Below are 17,269 nucleotides of genomic sequence, written 5' to 3' on the forward strand. Positions count from 1 at the left end.
TGAGAACACACAAAAGAATTATAAATTTTTATTGATAGGAAAAAAGAAAAAGCCATTGTAAAACAAACAGTGACACTCCACTCCGTCAAATCCCAAAAATACCGATTTACAACATAGAACACAGATGCCCATCCCGTAAATAAAAAAACAACTTCATATTGTAATCATATCATAAATTTCATAACACCACTCAGTGGTTCAATCCAGTAAACCTCGATGTATCAAAAATCAACTCAAAAACCAAAGAGATCACACTTTTCCCCCGAGCACATTCTGTGCCCTCTCTCTATTGATTAAATTGAAGAGTTTCCCAATTAAGCCACTAGTACTATGATCACAATGAGAAGCACTATGCCAAATATCACCAAGAGCAAGCAGGTCTGCATTGAAGATGAAAAGATGATAAAGATATGAGATATATCAAAGAGAATTATAAAAGATGAAGATGCAAATGATAATATCATTTCAATTGATAGATTTAGCTCCACCAATACAGACCATGTAAAAGGCACGTTTGAAGCCCACTGCATTACAAAGCTAATTCTAAGGAGTGTCTAAATGGCAGCTCAACCCAATAAACCGGTGATACTAAGACAATGAAGTCAACAACACACTTCGGTAATCTATGTATTTTTTTCAACAAATAAGTCCATCACAGGACAATTTATGGCATCAAAGCAATGCCCATAGTGAATAATACTTCATAATCCTTACCATAATTCCCATAAAAACCAAAAGTTGAATACTTGGATAAATTATTAGAAAAGATGCCAAGGGATATATGTAGTTCACTTGAGTCACTCACAAAATTAGACAATGGCAACAGTAAGCCCATGAATGTGTAAATCATAATGGTAAGGGAACTTATTACAACCCTTTGACCTTCAAATACCTGAATCTTGATAGATGATTAATTGCCTTCAAGCTCATTAAAGGACTGTAGATTAATATAATTTCAACAAGAATTTCACTTTAAGACCATTGAAGCGGGTCCTAAAAAGCAGTGCCTGCAACTACTTGTACCTTGCACCTTACAATATATATATATATATAATATATCCATCTATACAAACATATTTATTTCAAATCAAGAATTTGAACTTGTCATAAATTACCAAGGATGAGTTTGATCTTTGGGTCTTTGCTGCTTTCACAAGATGGGTTTTTCCCTGTGCTGTCGCCGCATGGGCGCCCTCAATATTGGAACCAATATCATCTGAGACATAACTTTTATTGGCTTTAGCAATCTGAACCAGAAGAAAATAAAAACAAAGTACAAAAAGTATCAAGTTCTCATAGAAAAATGCCTGGCTTACCAATAATAGTTCCTTGCTCGTGGACCAGCACAGCGAGGTCTTTGAATATCTCGTTCACCTCACCAATTTGCTGCTGGATTTCATGTATTCCCTGCTCTCTTTCATCAATAATTGCCTCATTAAAGGCGATCTCATTATCCAACAGCAAAACCTCCTGTCTACAGCACAAATCACCAGGAGACTAAGGGGACTACATTTCACAAGACATGACTAACATCTAACATCTGAGTTCCTTAAGAAAAAGCTTTTGATTGAAGTATAGAAATACTATTTGATATGATATTGTTTCTATTATTGAACTAACTGCTAATTCCTCAAGTAACAAATTTCTCCTCCAGACCCTAAAACGAGCCTCGTGCACTGGGTTTGCCCTTCTCCTCAAGAATTGGGAGGATTTGAAAGGAAAGACAAGAGAGTGTTGCTTGTTTTGTCCCGGGAAACAAGTTAGTTCCTGTTTTCCTAAATTAACGCTATTATTTCTTCCTCTCTCTTCTCTCCTATCTGATACTATCTTTTCATTTATTTTGCCCTTATGTTCGCCCAAATGTAATGCACAGCAGGGATAAATGGTAAATTAGACTACAGATAACTTCTAAAAATCATGGTTTAAACAGGGCTTAAAAAAGTAGGATTGACAAAGAATGTAATTTCAGCAAAACAAGGATATAAGTGAAATTGTTGAAAAACAAGGTTAGAAGATACTAAAAGGCAAACATTTTCATTACCAAGACTCAATTATTCACCCAGAGGGAGACTGGAGACGATGTTACTTTCACCACTAAACAAGATGGTTGAGTGGAGGTCAGTTTTAGCATATGGATGGTCGATATGTAACTCAAAAATCGAGATATATTTAATAAAATTTTATATATAATTTTTTTGATAAGTAATATTTAATAAAATTCTATCAGACCAGCAAAACTTTATGAGACAAAATGTTAGACAACTAAGAAACAACATATCCATAAGATGAGGACAGTGGAGTCGAGATGAATGTGTGCTAAGACGAGAGGATAAAATTAGAAATGCATACATACATACATGAGATGGTGAAAGAACAATACTGAAATAAAAAGAGATAAAATCCACCAAGGAAAACCCCCAACACAACCTAAACACACAAATGAGTAGAAGAGAAAAAAGAGAGAGAAATTCAACAATGAGTTACTCGCATTATTTTACTTCATAGAATGACATTGAGATAAGTTCTAAGAACACAACTGAGTAAGAAAGAGCAATAAATAATGAATTTACTAGACAAATCATAACAATATGAGTAACACTCACCTTCTAGATTCCACAAGAAGAACACGTTGTTCTGCAGTCTTATCTGAACTTATGTCAACCTCACTGGCTGTAGAGCTGCTAAAATAAAAACAAGCCCATAAGTAACACTGGAAAATGAAAGACTAACTAAGGTAAGAACAATGCACATAAGACCACTATGGCATAAACTAATCAATCCTAGGAATTTTGCAGCAGATTTCTGGAAAGAAAAAAGAAAAAAAATTCACCTTTGATGATCATAGTCAATGAACTTCTCATAGCCATTATTATGCACACAAGCCAATAGACATTTTAACCTCTCTAACTGTAAATCCTCCAACAACTATTACCTGGAAGGAAGAACAGATTGGGGAACAAAAGGTGTATATGCTGTCTCCCTTTCAGCTGCAAGTCGTTGGGCCTTCTGAAACTCTTTCAAGACTGCTTGGAAGTCTTTTGCAAGTTTAGCATCTGTAATCTTCTTGTTGGCCTGCAGTAAAAAGGAAACACTTTCAACATAGACCACACACACACACTCACAGAGAGAGAGAGAATTCTAAAATGAGACCATGACTGATGACAATACCAGTGGATGTATTAAGCAGTTGAAAGAACTGGATTCACAAAAATTTAGAAAGTAAAATTTTGGAAGTAACTCAAGTTATCTCGGAGACAAAAGACTTTCTTAATAACTGTTTAAAATAAGTAGGGGTTTCTATAAACGAAGACATGAAAACATGAGAGAGAGTAAAAGAGAGAGGGATAGAGTTTCCCCAGTACCAAATGAACAGTGACTTTAAAAAGCGAACTTACACTAACTTCAGCACGATGATCTGTTTCACTAGCTTGTTTCAGTTTAGCTGAAGTATCCTTCACCAATTGCCCAATATGTAGCCTTGTCTTATGCCTGCCAGTTAAGCAAATTCAGTAGGACAATCATAATGATGAAAGTCCAGCATGCAACAAATATCTCATGGGACATGTGAAAGCCAAAAAGGTCATTCAGTATATAAGCATATATATATATATACATATATATTTCTTATTTCAACTTATACGAAGAATCATTCTTCACTAAGGTTTATGATAATTTCAGAACCTCAGCTGAGAAGCAAATCCAGGAAACTATAAAGTGAATTAACATATGTAAAATTAGCCAGATAATTGACTTAATTAGAATTTTGCAAGGATAGAATCAGATTTGCAGAAGTTTCACACATTTGCCAAACAGCTGAAATTTCTCATTCATTCTTAGAGCGGCAATAGCAGTAAGTTTCCATTTCAGGGGGAGAAGGAAAAAAAGGAAAAAAAAAAAACACTAAAAAATCCCACATGGAACACAGGAGTTGGTTGATGATATCTGAAAAATGATATCTTTATCTATTTCTCAAATCATTTGTTCCTCTCATGAATGTTACCATCATAACACATACTAAATCTTCGTTCTTGAAAAATCTTTTGCCACAAAGAAAGAGGATTAAGCTTCGAAAAAAAATGTGAAGGAGCTGAGCTCATTCACAGAAGTGCACGAAGTGCTTCAGCTAGTCGATGCAAGTAGACATTCAGACATGATACAAAATACAAATTTCCAGATCATTAAGAGCAGCTGAATGGTTGTCAGAGGCAATAGCAGAGTCAAACATAAGCCAAAAGGGCCGTGCTCTACCCTGAACCCAACAGCAACCCCTCACCCCCTGCCCAAAGAAAACATAGCCTAATTTTTCTTCTCAACCTTAATCCAGCTTTCCCATCACTCCACCCTTGCGCAGAGGCGGTCCTTCCTCCTCCCAACTTGGGTCGTGCACATTAAAATTGTCTAACCAAGTAAATTTTTTCTGTCACAAAAATACACAAATCTTCTGGATTTTATTTCATCAAATGATAATCAAGCTAGCCACCTAGGGGTTAATTGGGTTCGTGTTTAAACATTAGGTAAACAACCAACTAAAAAATTAGCCCCTATAGTAGAAACCATTCTTCAACTTAATAGTGGAACTCTTGATTTATAAATAAAAAAAAGAAAAGAAAAAGAAAGGAAGTAAAAAGAAAAGAATGGGTGCAGCCTCATTCGTTCAAACACAGTAAGGAAGGTTTTCCTTTCTTGACTAGTGAAAACTAAGTTATGACTTCATATATATATATTTTTTTGATAAGTAAAAACTAAGTCATGCTTGCCCATGTGTGAGGCATTTGATACGGGTGGCTGTAAAATCTTGTCAGTTTACTTAAGTGAACCTAGGAACACATTTATCATGCCCATTAAAGTATATAAATCATTTTCATCATAGTGCACATCCTCTACATGTTATCATATCTTCCTTCCTTAAGAACTCTTCATAATGATTCTTGGCCAAACCTAAAATGAATTTAGTCAAGTGGATTCTTGGTCAAACCTAAAATGAATTTAGTTAAGTGGGTATAAATAAAAAAATTTATCAAAACAGATTTGAGTCCAAATAACTGAGGATGAGTTCATGATTACATAGTGCCATATAATCAACGAATTCATTACCGAGCAAGCCGATTCAATTCCCTATCGAAACTGCTCTGTTCAATTCTATCACAAAATCCAATCTTTGAACCATCCTCATAAACCTGATGTTAACATACTATTCATTAAACCCTCGTTCAAACCCATTATCTATTCAACAAGATCAAAACCCACCAAAAAAAGACAACAATTCAATCAAATTAGACCTAAATTACACAATCCAACCAGGAAAAAACACACATATCTATGTAGATATACAAATGAGATGAAGGCACTCACAGTTTCTCTCGAAGTTCAGGCGTATCCTTGGGTGTTCCAAGGGTATTGACGAGCCTCTGGAACGTCGAGACCGCTGTGTTGATCTGAAATATACCGGAAGCGACGGCTTGAGTTGGGTCTTGTTTGCCATTGACAATGCCTCGTCTTGAAGCCAAAGGACGACCCGCTTCAAGATCCTGAAAGCTCATATCTCTCAACCCTAACACTTATCGAATAATATATATATCAATGGGAGTATAATTGTAGAGAGAGAAAAATTGTAGAAACCCTCGATGGCTGGACTTGAAGTTGGAGGGTGGAAGGTGGGAATGTTCGGTTAGGCAAGACGGAGCTGAAAAGCGGGCGATGATCGAGGAGGGTTGGGGGAATTGATGGAGGAGAGAGAGGGTGTGTGTTTTTTAGAGAGAGAAAATCAAATTGAGGAGAGAGAAAAGATCGAACTCCAAAGGGGAAGTCTTCAATCATTTGACACACATGGAATTGGAAAAAGCTGCCAGCATGTTGAGTGGTTTAGATTTGCGACACGTGTACAATAAATGTGGTTGGAATTATGAAAGAAGATGCAAATGGTACGGAGTACTTTTTTTTGTGATTCGAATTTTCACTTCTTTTAATTTGAAGTAATGATGAAAATATTTGAAATAATTGTGGTAAAATTTAATTTGAAATAATGATGAAAATATTTGAAATAATTGTGGTAAAATTTAATTTGAACTAATGATGAAAATAATTTGAAGTAAAAGTTTGAAAGCAAAAGTGCAATTGGTATAAATTTGAAATAAATTGCGATCAATTTTAAATTAACACTTCAAAATGACATATTTCTAAAACATTGCAAAAAGGGTAAAAAAAAAATTGGTGTATTCTAGAGGGTTTTGAATAATCTCATAATTCCATCAATTAATTGTAATTATTATTGTTATTACAATATTCGGATATGGAGCCAAGAAATTGTGTTAGACAACACTAATGAATTTTAATAATTTTAATAGGGATTATAGTATAATTTTACAAATATATAAATCAAAATAAATAAAATAATAGAACATATTACTAATAAATCAATTGCCCCTGACTCGCAGATACATTCGTCCCTAATTATCTTACTGCAATAACACTATAAAAAATATGGAACGCTAAAATAAGGACTTACTCTATTAAATTATTGAAATAAGTCTTTTACTATTAAATATTCATCAGTAGCTTCCAAAAAATTAAATAATATCCCAGATAAGGTATGCTTATTTTTTATATTTCTTGAGTAATCAATTAAAAGTTAAAACATCGTGACACTGTACAAATTTCTTTATAAGAGAATTTTCTTAATATAACGATCATTCTAATATAAAAAATGGTAAATATTTTTCTAAAATACCTTAGTCAGGTTCTAATTATAAAAAAAAAAATTATTTTTTATTTTAAAAAACTCTCATGCGGTGAGTGTGGACTAGGGATGCACACGATTCAGTTTGGATCGGGTTGAGAGTTTTTTTTTAACCAAACCATTTATAACGGTTCCACTATTTTTGAAACCAGACCGAACCATAATGCTAATGGAACCAAATCAAACCAAACTATAAAAAACCGATTTGATTCGTTTGGCTTGTTGGTTTCAGTTGATTTTCTTTTTATTTTATTTTAATTTAGAGGGGACATAATTTAAAAAAAAAAATAAAAAATCAACTAACATTGATATAACAAGCAAAAAGAAAAATTTTAAGAAAAAAAAAGGAAAGAAAATTGAGATATATTTGAAAAGGGAAATTTGACTTTTTTTAAAAAAGAAATTTAAGGAATTTAAAGAACAAAAAAAAAAAAAAGGGAGACACGTGAGACATGAGAACTTTACTTGATTTAAGTTTAAGATATGATATACATATATATATATATATATATATATATATATATAACAAGGTAACGGTTTGGTCCGGGCTGATCTGGTCGAGTCCAATAGGACCCTAAACCAAGATCGGACCGAAAAATAACGGTTCCATAATTTTGGACCCAGAATCAGACCAAACCGTTATACAACTAATCCAAATCGTCCAATTCAGTTCGATCTGGTCCAATTTTTCGATCGGACCGAAAAATAACGGTTCCATAATTTTGGACCCAGAATCAGACCAAACCATTATACAACTAACCCAAATCGTCCAATTCAGTTCGATCTAGTCCAATTTTTCGATTTACTGAATTTTCAAAACAGTAATTTTAGAGGAGTACGTTAATTTAATCACTAAGATTTCATAAATTGGTATACCAAAGCAAAACACCAAAAATTCCTTTCGTTTAGGAAAAAAAAAAGGTCCAACACTAAACCTGACTAAGTTTTTAATACATTTTAATATATATGAATCACGTTTAAATAATAACACGAGTTCGTATAATGTGATCTTTTAGTGATTACATTGAGAGATAACATAAATTTCCAATTCAACAATCAAAGTGTTTGTACATATATATACACACGTTATGCATATGTATATATGTATACGTATTGGGGGGGGGGGGGGGGGGTTATATAGTATGTATGGTATAAAATCTATATTTGGCCCCTTTAAGAAAAAAAAATTTTATTTCTTTAATTAGCATTTAACAAAAGATAATTTATGCATAATTTAAAGGAAAGTGATTTAGTTGACGACTATAGAATCCCTATAAAAATTGACTCATATAAAAAATTAATGTAAATATCTTAAAATTTCAACTCAAAAACAATTTTTTTTTTTTTTTTTTTTTTTTTTTTTTCATAATTTGACTATTTTTAAATCCTTGCAACTATTATTTCCATAACCTTATTATCCTAAAATTTCATCTCATGATTCTTTCCGATCACTTTTATTTATTATTTTTTATTCGAATGCTTTTATAAGAATTCTATAAGAAATTAATTTTTACAAAATCTAGAACAAAAATTTCATTTGAAGTTTTGAATATAAAAAAAAAACTTAATTTTATTAATTTGTTTGTGTTTTTTTTATAATAATTTTTATGATATATTGTGTAATGATTATTAATTTGTGCAAGTATTGCATGAATTTCTTATTTTTTTTATAAATTAAAATATAATTGTTTAATTAATTTTTTTTTTTATTTTATAATTTTGTTGTAAATCTTATTTGTGTTTGGTCAGAAAGTTTGATAGAAAGTTTGTTTAACTAACTATTTTTTTTTTTAATTTAAATAAATTTGCAAAAGTTTAGATAAATATATTTTACATATAAATATATACATATACATAATTGAGCACTCGTTGAAGTTAAGATGACCAGGTCATATGCCAGGGTTGAAACAGTACTGAAAAATGGTGTTGTATGTTGTTTTAACTACTATGGCTCTTAGAGAATATTGGTTTTGGTTTATCAGTCATTTATGTTTGTAACATAAGAAAGAATAAAGATATATAATATGATTTATAAATTTATAAAATATTTAGAGATATTTTAATCTTTTAATGTAATTATTAAAGTTAAAGAGTTGTTTTGATAAAGATTAAGAATATTTAAGTTATTTTACATTGTGTCAGAACTGTGCAAGTAATAGTTGGAGGTGAGTGAAAAACAGAGTAAAAATTTGTAATATGACTAATAGTTATTTTTTAAAGATGTTTGAAAGTGATATTTGACGAAACTCAGTGGGGCTATTAGTGAATTTAACCCTTAAAACAAATATAAGTCAAGACAATTATAATAGGCTTTTGTTAATTTACAAAATCAGAAGTTGAAATCGATTGCAAGGAAAAAAAAAAAAGAAAAAAAAATTCTTAAATCTTTTCCAAATAGCACAACTTTCATTTAATAACAATTAATAATTAATGTCATAACAAACAAATAACATCTAATAATTTTCTTTAGGATAGAAGAGTCAATAAAATTATGCGAAAGAGCTAAAGTAAATAAGTTAAGCATTGAAAACAACATTTAAAGAGCTTTGAGTTTTTTTAACAGATAAAATATTTTTTTATTTTTATTTTATCCGTGTCAAGTCCAAGTCCATCAGGACATGTAAATAACTTGCCAAAAAACCATATATTGCATGCACATTATTTGAACAAGTGTATAAATGAATCCACATTCAACCATATCCAACACTAAGTTCTCAAAATTCGTCCCATGTCAAACCAAGTCAACGAGAGACTCATGTAAAATCAAATTCAGTTCAAATTCAACAACTCCTTATCCAAAATTATAATATGCACATTCTTTCAAGTTTCAATTAAGCATTTCATGCAAGGTGTAAAAATATATGATTCACAAAAGTAGCCTTGTGTTGGTCTCTCTCTGTCTCTCTATATATGTATATATTCCGTCACTCTTGAAACTCCAACTTTAAATTATGTTAATCCCTTGATAGCAAATAGGTCTGTAAGCCTTGGGCAAATTTAGTGTCTCCTGTATATAGCACAAGCAGGTCTGGCCAATGTGATAATGAATTCTAAATTAGAAATGGCCTTGAAATTCTCCTCACAAAGGATCACAGCATGTGGTGGAATCATGGAAGAAGGAAGCAAAGAAGAACCAATTGCATCCCTAATGCATAAGTTCCTGTGAATCCAAAATTCTTTGCCAGACTGATTTATCTTTATCCAGTGATTTAAAGTAAACCTCCACCATGTCACTAGGCTCAAGACCAGCTTTCTTCCGCAACTTCTGGATCCTATTAACAACCTCACGAGCAACACCGGCCTCAAACAATGAGTCGTCAGGACCAAAATCCAAGAACACCAAGACATCACCATCTCTTGCCCCATCAATTTCCTCTTTTGTCATTTTATCAGGACGTTTGAAACTTCGAATAATCTTAATATCAGATAGCTTCAGACAGTGTGTAGCAATAGTAACTTCGCCAGCTTTCTCGAAAGCTAAAATATCTTCTTGTGACATTGCCTTGACTTCCTTGGCAATAACTCCCATTGATTTTCCAATCCGTTTACCTAACACACTGAAATCAGGATCTGCACTTAAAGAGGAATACTTCAAAACATCATTGCATGGGACAATGGATTTTACATTGAGTTCCTCTAGCACATACTCTTTTAGTTTTCCAGTTATATCATCGAGAAACTCGGTATCCGGATGAACTACAACCATCTCCCCAAGTGGAGTTTTAAGAGGCTTTTTATGACACTCGCGGATATTGCGGGCAACATCAATAATTGTCATCATTCTATTAACACTTTGTTCAATACGTTCCCCGCCCTTTCCTTCTTCTTGAGGAAATCTGCAATAGTGGATGCTTTCCTCTAATCCATTGCAAACTTTTCACAAATTTTGGTACAGAACTTCAGTAAAGAATGGAGTAAATGGAGCCATTGCTTTGCAAGAAGTTAGAAGCACCTGGAATAAAGTTGAAAGTGCCGTCCTGCAATCTTCTTCTCCTGTCCGGCCTTTAAGTCTCTTACGGTTCAACCGCACATATATACTCGTAAGGTTATCAAGAAATTTCAGGAGATAAGGAACCACCGTATACAATCGATATGCATCCATTTCTTGGCAGACAAAATGAACCAGACTCTGAGTGGCCGAGTTGATCCACTGATCAAGCACATTAGATGACTTTTGAAGAGTGAACTGTTTAATAGGAACAAATGGTGCAAATCCCTCGATCTCAAGTCTTTTTGCATTCTGAACAAGGAACCTGTATGCATTGTACCACGGCAAAAAAACATCTTTGACAACACCATAAACTCCATCCTTTTTGAAACGAAAAGCCTCTGCACGAACAACTGGTGAATTAATAAGGTACAGTCGTAACGCATCAGCCCCGTATTCATTAATGACTTCCATACATGGAGGATAGTTCTTCAATCTTCTACTCATCTTTTTACCATCCTCAGCAAGGATAAGCCCATTGCAAATGAGATTCCTAAATGCTGGTTTCCCAAATAATGCAGTAGACAAGACCATGAGAGTATACAACCATCCACGAGTTTGATCCAGCCCCTCTGCCACAAAATGGCCAGGGAAATTGTTCTCAAAAAGTTCAACATTCTCAAACGGATAATGGATATAAGCGTAAGAAGTAGAAGTCTGATACCGCTAGGCCACTGACTTGTTGGTGATTCTTTTATTTTTTCACATCCTTGTTCAATGACAATGAGTTATTTCATTGTCTTTGTGATTAATTGCACTTACAAGACAAATAAATACAAGATACCATTGCTTGACACTATGTTTAGGCCATCTGCACTAGTCTCTTCAGATTTTGGCTTTCTAAAAATACCACATCAGCTTTTCCAAGAGCCACGTCAGCAGTTTTCGCTCTCTAAAAATATGCACTCCATCAAGCTCTCCGAATTTTCGCTCTCCAAACAAAATAATAAAAAAAAATTAAAATTAATTTTTACTTTTTTTAATTTTTTAATTTATTTTTTATTTTTAACTTTTCATAAACGGCTATATTCGTAATGACTATATTTTTAATGGCTATATTTGTAACGACTATAGTTTTCGTCTTATATAATGAAACTCATTTGCTCATTTAAAAATCATCACTATATCCATCTCTCTCCATTAGAGCAAAATATCATCATCCATCTTTTTTAATTTCGAAATTCGAATGGCTTTGTCATCACAAGTTTTTCCTTTGGCAGACTAAAATTCTTCATCTTAATTATTTTTTTTACAAAAGTTACAAAAAAAATAAAAAAATAAAAATAAAAATAATATATATATATTTTAAAATTATAGCTGTTAAGGCACTATTTGTGCCTGCCAAACAGTGCCTTAACAGCCAAATACATTGTTTGTGGTACACATTTAAAGAAAAAAAAAAAAAAAAAAAAATTTAAGGGAAAAAAAAAAAAAAAAGCTTTTTTAATTTATTTTTGGCCAAAATTATTATTTTTTTTTCAATAAACAGTGCCTAAACAATATATTTTTTCTTTAATGAATTTTATTTTAATATTTTTTTTTCTAAAAAGAGCTCAAAATAACCTATTTTTAGGGGTTTTTTTTTTATTTAAAAAAAGGCACTGTTTAGCCACTGTTCCAGCATAGCATAAGACAAAACAGGCAGCCCAAAACGGCGCCGTTTTGCAGGAAATAAAAAAAAAAAAAGGGCAGCGATCGCGGGCTGGCTCGTTGAATACTACGAACTGGCCCATGAGAAAAAACAGGGCCCACCATTTTAGCTAGGGCGCTGTGCACCCAACAGCCCTTGGCTCGCAGAAATTGGGCTTCCGCGAGCCCGCTGCAAATGGCCTTAGGCTTTGAAAAGGTTTGCCAAAATCTTGGGCGATGATAAACATCATTTACTGCTTGTCTCAAATAGAGAATTGACATTAATGAAAGACATCGAGGTTGTTTTTCCAATGGTAAGTTGTACATTTTTTGTTGTGTGTGATATATATATTTTAGAAAATTGTTTTTCCAATGGTAAGTTGTACATTTTTTGTTGTGTGTGATATATATATTTTAGAAAATTGTAAGCCTTGTTTCGAAGATAAAGAAGACAGAGACACATTTCTTTTAGCTTGAACAAGTTTGATAAATTCTCCAGATGAGTCAACATTTGAATAAGCTTGGCATCTTTTGGAAATCCAATATAAAAGAAAAGGCATAAATTATTATCTAAATTAGAGATATATGACTTCAGACAAGATCACTAAGATTTTGTGATCTGACAACGAACTTCAACGAACTTCTTTCATTTCAAGAGCTCGGATTGAATTGGTATATCAATATTAATTTGATCTGAACTCTCTTATTGAATTGTTCATTCAACAAACATTTTCAATATTAGGGTAGCATTGTAATTTAAAATTTTTATAACAGTCTTGCTTCTCTTCCTTCGAGTCTTCTTGTAATACCCCTAATTTTAAAAGGATATAATTAGAAGTTAATTATTTTATTTTATTATATTTTGGTTGCTTACGTGGTTATGTGTTTATATGGTTTCATGTGTATATTTAATTGAATTAATTGTTTAATTGATTTATTTGTTTAATTGTTTATTTGCATGATTTATTTGTTTAACTTAATTTATTTGTTTTAATTGAATTATATGTTTATATGGTATTTGTTTCGTTTGTTTGACATTGTATGTTAAAATTGAATTAATTGTTAAATTAAATGTATTATTTTTAAATGGAGTTGGGCTTGGATAGGATCAACGGACTATTTAGATAGTGGGAATGGGTACAGTTTTTACCCATGAATGGATATACATGTATATATGAGTATACATGCTCTCCTATCCGCATACGAATTTGTATCATAGACAAAAGAAACATAAAGATGAGTGTTGTCAGAAAGTGTTACAGAGCAGTGCAAGACCTGTCTAGCTGCCCCAACAAGATTAACCTTTAACTTTTCTGGATTCCATAAAATCCAGATCCTACCCAAGGCTGAGAAATCATAATTGTTCATGCATGACCACCTAGGAGCAATAAACCTTAGAATGCTCCCTATGTTACCCCGTGAAACCTTTGTTTCCAAAATAGAAATCATATCTGGCTTACAAGAGGAAATGAGGTCCTTCACTGCAAGCCACCTAGAGAGACTGTTCAAGCCTCTCACATTCCATGATGTGAAGCTAGTCATTGAGAGGGGCCTTTAACTTACCTCTCAAATGCCCTAACCCCTTGTAGGGGAAGACATTCAAGTGTACACCCTTCTTGATCTTTGTAACGGTTTTCTTGCCCTGTGAAGAAGCCGCGCTAGATTGACTGTGTGAAGAAGTGGATAGTGGAACTGACTGCTCAAGGCCAGCTAGATCATTTGTTGAACCTTCAATGTGGCTTGCTTCATCTGGTAAACCTTCATTTTGGACTGCCTGAGATGTAGAACATGGGTTTGACAAGTTGCCACAGCTCACTTTGGTTGGGAGTGATCTGGCCAATTGTTTAGCTTGTAATAATGAACATCTTGCTGCAGGTGGTGGGTCATGAGCTGTTGGTATGGTGTGGGCAAGGGCATGTAATTGTAATTGTAGGTCATTGGGCATAGTATTCGGAGTTGATGTTGGTGGAAGTAATGTGGTTTGAGATGTGGTTGCTGTGATGATGGGAGTTGTTTCACCACCAAGGTTAGGAACCCTGGGGATGGGGCACTGTCTTGAGTGTATCCCTTTACTTCTAGTAACCACATTCCAATGCTTGGAGGAATTAGTTGTTGTCAAGGGGGCGGGGTAAATGGTTGTAGTGTGCCTAACCTTCTTACGTGCGATACAAAATTTGGGAATCCCCTGGTATTCCACCAGTATGTCAACCAAACTACCATCCCCTTTTTTCAATGGAAATGTGTGAGTCAGAGGTGCATTCAAGTCAATCTCAACACATATTCTTGCATACTTTAATTTCTCTCTTCCATCAGTTGCCATGTCTGCCCTTAAAGGTCTGCCCACAGAATTAGCTACGTGGCTTAGCCCTTTTGCAGTCCAAAACTGCACTGGAATATTAAAAAATTTGACCCAAACTTGCACAAATTGACTTTTACCCAGGTCTTGTGCAATAAGAGGTTGCTATTTTTGCAACTGAAGTGTTTTCCCAGCCATGTGATACGGCCCCAACGCCAGAACCATGCAAGCTGCAGCCTCATTGTCAAACTTGAAGTAGTAAATGCCCCCTCCATCAGCATAAACATGCTGAAGTCCTTTTTGGCCCTCCAAAGCTTCATTGCTGTCTTTTGTACCAAACTGAATGGTGGCTTTTTAAAAGTCTTCCTGCAAGTAAGCCCACCCATGATGAGCTTCCCTCAGCCTCAACCTCAGGTGGTGGTTCAACCACAAATCCGGTGTCAGTCTTAGTGGGCTCAAAGAACTCAAAAATCATTCGTTGAGAAGAGGGTAAAGGAGGTGCTTGCTGCACAACATCAGCCCATGATCTACTGGACTGTGGTATGGGTTGATGTTCATTGGGCAATGGGATAGTTTCTTGCTGGTGGCAAGATGATTGTCCAGCAGGTAGAAGTTGCACTTCACTAGTCAAAGAAGGCCCACTTAGGACACTATGTTTAGCAGGGATAGGTACAGAGAGTGAGGGTGTTTTATCCTGACAAACAGTGACAAGAGAGGGGGCTACACGTTCTCCCAACTGACGTGACTTATGGGGTGAGGAATTTGAAATTTGAATTTGCAGCCATTGATCGGATCTCTGGCCATCCGCCCCACCTGAGCAAGCAATGACTTCCCTGAAAAAACTCATCAGCTCTGTGTGATTAGCTTCAGCTCTCTCCATGAGCTGGTGAAGCTTACTTAACGGCACCTCATGTGGCCCAGCGTCCCCTTGGGGTCCTGAAGTCTCCTTCACCAAATTCAGCTTGTCCTCTGCAGCTTTTAGCTGGTTCTTCAGTCTTGAGACCTCATTGATCAAGTCGAGTTTAGAAGCATCCATGATTGTGGCTTCAATTCCCTTCGGTAAATAGCAAACTTCCAAGATCTCCTTACATGAAGGGTTAAGAATCCTATCATTTTGTAAAGCCCTTTTGATTCTGTCCATTGTAGCAGCGGTGACTGTGGGTGATCTTGGATGGTAGTCCGGCGAGTCGTGGGTTTCATGTTGCTTGGTAAGTGCTACAGTTGTAGAGGAGCTAGGTAAGCACTGCTTGTTATGATTGAATGGCGGTTTGGTGGATGGATGTAAGGGTGGTTTAGATGGTACTTGGGTTGTTGTTGACTTCTATGAGGGGTGGGATGGAGGGCTACTGGGTAAAGGATGGAATGGTGGCTTGAGATGGTTAGGGGAGTGATTCCGGCGAGTCATGGGTTTTATGGCTGAGATATTTTTGGTTGGTGATATTAGAAGTAAATTGTAAATAAAATTGTCGGTTATAAATAAGCAGAAGAGAAATTATAATGTGACACCTTGAAATTTATTATTACTAGTATTTGAATAAAAATTACAAATTGCAACTCATCCCACAAAAAAAAAAAGAAAAAAAAAAAGAAAAAGAAAAAGAAAAAGAAAGCAGAAAAATAAATAGATAAATAAAAAGCTTCTATATACATAACGCAATTTAATATTTTTATAAGCAAGCAACACAACCATTTCGTTCACTAGCACTGCGGATTTTAAATTAAATTGATTTAGTAATATTTAAAATCAATTAATCTGAATTGTTTTAAAAAATTCAAACCTAACCGATCGGATCACACTATTTATACCATATTAATTATGGAAGAATCCAATTGGTACCTTTTATGAAACAAAGCCCAAAATAATTCGAATTGGCTGATGTGCTGACGGATATGAAATTGGGACGTTAGGGTTGAGTTATGAGATTTTTTTTATAAGGTGTAGTGTTGTATTTGAATTGATTATTATTATTATTATCATTATTTTTATTATAATTATTATAATCCATTATGATAATTAAATTCATCCACAGACATCAACAAATAGTTAGGACTTGTGGCATGCGTTGTTATAATATTGTTTTTCTGATATTGTTATTCAAATTTGAATCCAAATCATATTTGGATTGACTAATATTGGTTTGGAATAGTTTATAATTAAATTTTTTGGCCTAAACCCATATCACTAAATTGGTGCTAAAGCAAAATTTTAAATTTCTCAAAACAAAACGATTGTTTTGGTATTGACCAATCGTTTTAATATTGACCAAAAACATAACATCTAAAACACATCCATGCCAAACGGCCCTTAAATTGTGACTCACCTTGTTCAACATCAAATTATATATGATGATGCCATCCAAATTTACTTTCCATGCTCAGATTTTTCATTTCTTCAATTATTCCTCTAAATTATATCACATGGAAAAGTAGTAAAGAAAAGAATTTGGAATTACTTTATTAGATTTTGGAATATTTAAAATAAAAAAAAAAATAAAAAAAACCTTTTTTTTTTTACTTTTCTGTAACAACATGTTACATGCCACAGGTCCAATTGGGTTAAGAAGACCCAACGAGACAACTGCAAATTTCATCCCTCCAAAATTTCTTCACAAACTGCCAA

General features: G+C 33.9%; 1 pseudogene; it reads right to left on the reverse strand.

The window, feature by feature from the left end:
* Positions 1 to 5,813, reverse strand: LOC132303559 (syntaxin-22-like; annotated as a pseudogene).
* Between the last annotated feature and the right edge of the window lie 11,456 nt (positions 5,814 to 17,269).

Source organism: Cornus florida, unplaced genomic scaffold (genome assembly GCF_030987335.1).
Source record: "Cornus florida cultivar Cherokee Brave unplaced genomic scaffold, ASM3098733v1 CherokeeBrave_3.0.0_Hap2_Chr04, whole genome shotgun sequence".
In the NCBI taxonomy this organism is placed as follows: domain Eukaryota; kingdom Viridiplantae; phylum Streptophyta; class Magnoliopsida; order Cornales; family Cornaceae; genus Cornus; species Cornus florida.